This window comes from Pollachius pollachius, assembly GCF_949987615.1.
Source record: "Pollachius pollachius genome assembly, chromosome: 2".
NCBI classification, from domain to species: Eukaryota; Metazoa; Chordata; class Actinopteri; order Gadiformes; family Gadidae; genus Pollachius; species Pollachius pollachius.
Window position 1 is genome coordinate 51,362,458 of NC_136935.1, and position 7,304 is coordinate 51,369,761.

Sequence of the window (7,304 nt, forward strand, 5' to 3'; positions counted from 1 at the left end):
TAGTCTGTCACTGTTTTTTGTATTGGTGTGGTCTATTGGTCCACACCAATGGAGAATTTTCGCTGTGTGAGTAGACGTATATATTTAACCCAGGATCAGGTTCTATTTGTGTTACTTCTGTATCACATGTACTAAAATTGGAACGATACAGAGAAGATTAGCATGTGCGCAAAAACAAAACAGCTTACCGTTCTTCTCCGCCGGGCCGGTTGGTTCGGCGGCCGCGCTCGGGCCCCGCCTCCGACCGCAGACCGTCAGTCCGACCGTCCGAACCGGCGGCACGCGGCGGACAACGGAACGCACCGTTCTTTTGACGAGGGCCCGAACTTGGAACGAAACGGTACGCACGTTAAAAACCGGTCGTCGCGGGGGGAACGCCCACGCCGAGGGACCGGCGGTGTTTCGTCTTTTGTAAACAAGCGTTCGTCTGATCGGACCCGGTGTCCGTCAACGCGACACGCGTCAACTCATCGCTTGTTTGATCGGAGAACGGCTTTATTTTCAAGCCGCTTTCAAGGGTATTGATTTTTTTATTAAAGAACGGCTTTATTTGGAGCCGCTTTTACACTGTCGGACTTGTCGCTTGAAATAAAAAGAAGGGGCAAGCGTGTGTAACACAAAAGGATTTATTTAGAACAAAGTGACACAAGGTATCACGAACAACAAAATATCGGAGGCGCAAAGGATGACACGCAAATTCGTGAAGCGTTCTATCTTTTAAGTTTTAAATCATATCATAACTCTTATTAAAAATCATAACTCTTATTATTTAATGTTTAGTTTTGGTTTTGGGTGAAACACCGCCCTCTAGTGGCGGAGTGTTCAGCTACAGCGTTGAAACACCGCCCCCTAGTGGCGGAGTGTTCAGCTACAGTGGTGAAACAACGCCCCCTGGTGGCGGAGTACACCACTACAGCGCTCCTCCGCTGTTCTGGACCGCCGTTTACCAGGAGAATTTACGCCAGGAGGAGTTGAGCTACTCTTTCTGGTTTAATTAATTAAATGGGCCATTTCTTCCCCCGGCTTATTGTTTTGTACCCGCATTTGTGTTTCATAACAAACTTATTTCTGCATTAAAATAACCGAATTCCCTGTTATCTCCAATGACTCTGAAACGAATCTCAACTGTCAAAAATAGATTTATAATACTGCTTAATCGTATAATACACCCTTCGAAGATTCTTTATTTGTCATTGCACAAGTACAAGTACTTCACACGAAATAAGAGCTCTACATTTAACCCATCATGACCACCACTATGGGGTGCTGCAAGAGCTCTCATTCGGACAGCCGCATGCTGCGTCTAGTGCCCAATGCAGCTAAAGGGCACCGGCAGGAGTATTAACTGAGCAAGGATGTGTTTAAGTGCGTCTTAGTTCTACGTGACTGCTTAGATCTGTTAAGTTGCGTATCCTTTTGCGTTCTTTTCGTGTAGTTTTTCAATATTTCATCGGAAGGCGATACAATGGCACACATTCAACTGACATGATTTTGTTTAATGAACAAACTCTTTCCCATGTCTCGCCCGCAAGTCTTGAAAGTTTGATGACGCTTGTCTCTGCCTGTAGACAATTAAACACATTTAAACTAGAAAGCTGAAGATATATAATATAATTGTTATATTCCAGTAGAGAACATATTCACTTCTGTCCATATATTTAGTCTATCCCAGAATACAATTCAGAACACTGTATTGCCAACACATACGGTTATAGATATACTAATACTGCAATCTACTTCTACACAAAATAATTTAAAAATATATTTAAATATAAACATAAGATTCAGTATCAGCCAGAAGAGTGGTCACATGCTGCTTCCTAACGGTAGCTTTTTGATTGTTAAATGTTTTTACATTTTAAGTGTTATTCCAAAGATTACCGCTAGGTGTCAGCATGCGACCTCTCGAATTATAAATATGTAGTTTTCGCGGTTATTAGCCTTCAAAACGAGAGCTGGCAAATTGCATTAAACTGTAATCATCAGACAACCCAGTCATATGCTGGTATAGACCCTAGACCACATGTGGTATAAATGCTGGTGTGTGTGTTTCGACAGTTACTTTCCCCTCCACAAGGACCGGGACCTTGGCTTGCTACAAACACCGGTCCACCCACCATGCCACACCTCTTGGTCAGTAAACTGACTTGTTGTATAGGCCTAACACTCACTCACTTATTATTATGAGCAATAAGTCCACAACAAGAATAATAATAGAAGACACAAATGAAGACACAAGTCATAATGCCGTCTTTCGGAGCAGGGGCGTAGGAATGAGTTTAACATTGGGGGGGACACATATCGGAAACCTGACAGATCCGGTATAATTTTTATGTGGGACAAATGCGCCTGTCTCCAATATTGGAGGGGACACGTCCCCTCCGTCCCCCCCGGTTCCTACGCCCTTGCTTTGGAGGAGACGTAAATCCGAGGTCCTGACTCAATGAGGTCATAAAAGATCCCAGGGCACTTATCACGAAGAGTAGGGGTTTCCCCGGTGTCCTGGCCCAACCAGGCTCATTCAATCTGGCCCCTTAATCATCCTCCTGTATAATTGGCTGGCTTATTAATTCCTTCACTCTCCACCTCCAGCTGGTGTGCGGTGAGTGAGGTCCCCCCTTCACTGTAAAGTGTCTTTGAGTGTCTAGAAAAGCGCTATACAAATTCAATCCATTATTATTATTATTATTATTATTATTATTATTATTATTATCATTATTATTATTATTATAATACTTACAGAAAATGTATTATATTACATTGGGCCAATCCCAAAAGCCATTAAACCATGAATAAGTTATTTCATTTATAAGCTTATAAGCAATAAGTCCACAACAATAATAAATCCTTTGTTTTTGGTAAATGTAATGTAAATGTATTTGTGAAGCACATTTAAAAAGTGCTATAAAAAATAATAATAGTAACAATAGTAATAATAATAATCATAACAGTAATAACAATGATAATGTAGGCTAGAAGTTTCCACAATGCAATGAATAAATGTGCAATCAGGATACAAAGACTAAAAGATGAGATCAAAATGAGGTAAAAGAAAGGTTATAATGAATTAAAGGCAATAGAGTAGAGATGGGTCTTAAGATTTGATTTAAAAATAGCAACAGAGGGGGACAATTTAATATGCAGTGGCAAGCTGTTTTGAGACTTCTTATAGGAGTGTATTTGTATTTTATAGGTGTTCCCCGGATTATTGTGTCCCCCCCCACTTCTCAAACCAAAGTTACGCCCTTGCTGGTGGTTGAACTAATACGTGTTCTGTTTTTTTGGGGGGGGGATTTGTTCTGTGTGTGATATGGAATTATAGGCCTTTAAATTTAACACTACATAACATTACATTAGGGTCGGTTAGTTAGTTAATTTGTTGAGTAATTGCATGCACGTAAAAGGACACTATACCAGATCAATGAACAATTAAAAAAAAGACTCGTTACATGCATAACCTTTCTAAATCAGTGTTTTCAGGCCATTTCACTAAAATGCAACTGAAAGATATGCAACAATGAAGTTATTGTAGAACTATAGCTCAAACTCCTAATCTAGATTCACATAATCCTCCACATTAGCATGTCTAAACGTCATTTACTGCTGTCAAATTATGTGTAAAAACAAGTGATTCATAATGGATGACCTTGTTGACAAGACAATTACACTGTTATATAAACAGAGAGAGAGAGCTGGTTGTTGTTACGTCATACTCCCCCTGAACCTGTGAGGCCTTAGACCAGGGGTGCTCACACTTTTTCAGCATGCAAGCTACTTATAAAATGACCAAGTCAAAATGATCTACCTACTACAAAAATGCTAAACATATTTATTCATGAATATATTGAGAATTCTCTATATGTACAATGTATGTTGATGTCCCTTGCATAACAGCATGAGCCCATATTGCACAACACAACACAATTAACCATGTACATTTTTTGTCATTACCTTATTCTGATGACTTGCACTGAATGGAATCAGCCAGGGATGCATAGTCCGGACAGTAGCTGCTGACAGCCAGCCTCAAGCACACTTCCAAATGATCATCAGTTATGGTGGAACGGTACTTGGACTTAATGATCTTCATGTGGGAAAAGGCTGACTCACATAAATAAGTGGAGCCAAATAAAGCAGTCAAGGAGGTAGCACATTTCCTCATATTGGGGTACTTTTCCTCTGTGAGTAAGTTCCAGAACTCTCCATGAGCTCTGGACTTCAGCTGAATGTCTGCTTGTAATGTCAAAATCTCATCTTCCACTCCAGAAGAGTTCAGGTGAAACAGTGTTGAAATTTGTGATGCGAGTCAATCAACCTCAGTATCTTCCCGAAAAGGATAGCACATGAATGTAGCGACTGGCTCGAGCAAAGAAAAGTCTTGAAAGCGTTTGTCAAACTCTGACAGACATTTGTCAATCTGCTCTGTGTAGCGTGCACTGTCAAGTTGCACACAGGCTTTCCCTTGCATCTCCAGCTCTGACGCCAGGTTCTCGACGTTTGCCAAATCATGGCGCCGCAGCTTTGAGGAGAGGTGTTGCATCTTTCGTTTGAACGCATTAACTGAGCTGATCATATTAATCACTGTTTTGTCTTTTCCCTGCAGATCTAGATTAGGGTCATTACATAGGTTTGTCAGATCAGTTAAAAATGCCAAGTCTAACAGCCACTGACCGTCGTTTAGTTGCTTGTATTCTGCATGTCCAGCTACACGGAAAAACTCCTTAATCTCCGGACAGAGCTCTCGAAATCTTTGCAGGAATTTCCCTCGACTAAGCCATCTCACGTCAGTGTGTAGCAACAACTCAGAGTGGTCGCAGTCAGCCTGCTCCAGATGTGCACGAAATAGCCGTCTTTGAAGAGATCTGGCGCGAATAGAACAGGTGATCTTCATTGCCACATCCATGATCTCTCTCATGTTGAGCATTTTAGCGCATAACGCTTGCTGGTGTATTATGCAGTAGTAATTCAGGAAGTCCGGGAAAGCATCGTCCTCCCTGCACTTGGCAATAACTCCATTCACGCGGCCAACCATTGCGGGTGCTCCATCCGTGGTGATGGACACCCAGGGGCGCTGCCTGGCGGGGAAAAGTGGTACTGATTCTAAGGGCCCAGCCCAACGCAGCACGGCCCACGGCCCGCGAATGGCAATTAATAATATAATATATTATTGCCTTTTTTTTTTTTTTTGAAATGTCTTGAAATGTTTTTTGTTTTGAAAAAACAGTCGTAGATGTTGGGGGGGGGCCCAAAATTAGAATCTTTCATAGGGCCCAAAATTCCTGGCAGCGCCCCTGTGGACACCAATTTGTGCACTGGGAGTTGGGTTTTCGTGATAAAGTTATTGAAAGACTGAAATATATCCTCTCCTCGCGTGTGTTCTTTCATGGGCAGTAGTGTTAACAGCTCCTCTTTTGCAGTCATGTCAGTAAACACCATCCGAATAAAAATGCACAACTGGGCTGTGTCACTCACGTCCGTAGATTCGTCCAACTGCGGTGAGAAGCACTCGCAATCTGCGATGTCCTTCCAAAGTTGCTGCGTCAAATCCTCGGCCATGGCCTCACTGCGCCGTGTAACTGTGCTTCTTGACAGCTGGAGAGCTTTGATCGAAGATAATATTTCTGCCTTGTTTTTAAAGTCTCAGAACAATGAGTCAGCTGCTTCAACGAATGCCTCTTTTACCCTCTCTCCGTCTTGGAATGACTTCTAGTTCTTAACGATTAAGTGGCTCACCCGGAACGATGCTTCGGTGGCGGCTTTGGCTTTTGAAGTTAGCTGTGAGAAAAGTGACTGCTGTCCGGACAACTGGTATTTTAGTTCCTTCCCCTTTCTCATCCTCAGCTCGCTTTTCGGCGGGAAGTTGGTGTCATAGTTTTTATGAGCAGTCCGAAAATGCCGCTCCACATTTCCCTTCTTCGGTATTGCAATGGTAGACTGCAATGGTAAACCTGCCTTAGCCCGTCCTATCGTTTCGTCCTCAAATCGAATATTCTACTGTTTTTTTTTGTAAAACCTTGACATAATCTGTTAGATAGCTATTAAATGACAGTTCACCGCAAGGCGATTCTATCTATGCCTCTTCTTGAATTGCTTCTTGCTTTAGTCGGGCTTGTAATGGTCCGTACTCCGTAGCATGATAAGCTAAAGCATGATAAGCTAACACACCGGCGCCGAAGCGCTGCGGTGCGCAGTTTGCACGTCAAATGCCGCCCCTAGCACCAATAGGAAGCGTCGCGCTCCAGCACCGTTGTGATTATGTTTTGAAAGAAGCAGATCACATAGTCGGTATAGGCTACCATAACGTTGTACCAGTTGTTTTATGACTACATATATGGCCCTGATGCCCATGATCATCTGTTTGTGCTTACAATGATAGTCATTTTAATTCATAGTTTCTTTATGCAAATTTCTGCTTTCCATAGATGGACATACGTTCTTTTTTTAAAAGAAGTCAGCCAGGTGAGATAATATAAATCTAGCAACAAATAATGTGTTAGCCTTTATTTCTTTGTTGTTAGTTGTTATACTGTATTACTTTGTATTTTTTGCTGACAGCACGAAGAAGGGGAGATGAGGAGAGGGAGAAAAAGAGAGAGCAGGATGAAACAGGTGATAACATGATCAGGTAGTCAAGAAGACCATAATAAGCATATTTTTGACCACATTTATTGCATTTGCCCATATTTATCTACTCAATCTTTACAAACTGCTCTGTCCCACTGCACATGGACAGGTTATAGTGTAGGCCTACTTTCTTTACCTCAGACATTTGCCCCTCGGCTTGTTTGCTTTATTTATTATTTTGAAAGTTTATAACTACTTCCTTACTAAACGTTTGAATGTATGTAAAGAGCGAGATAGGAGCATGGAGAGAGTGCGAATGCAAAGAGGGCAAGAGCAGGATGGAGAGATGGGGGACACACTGAGGGTGCGAGACCTGGAAGAAGCAGGTGAGAAAAAGGCATTGATTGTTATAGGGGCAAACAACCTCACTAACTATATAAAGAAAGCACATTACATCTAAACTTCATTTCATGGATGACTGTCTTTAAATATTTATGTTTATGTTACTAAGGAGAAAGAGAAGAGCAGGGAGAGTGTTTGGAAGGTGAGCAGCAGACCAGAGAGGTGCATGAAAAGCACAGATAGAGGAGCAAGAGGAAGCAACAGTGTCTGCAGATATGGCTTGTAATTTAGGTGATAAGGACACTGGTCCTAAACAACTGAAGCTGCCTCAGTACCCACGAGATCAGTTTGGAATACAAGAGAGCCTTTCAGTCTAACTGGTTCCAGAGTTTTACTTG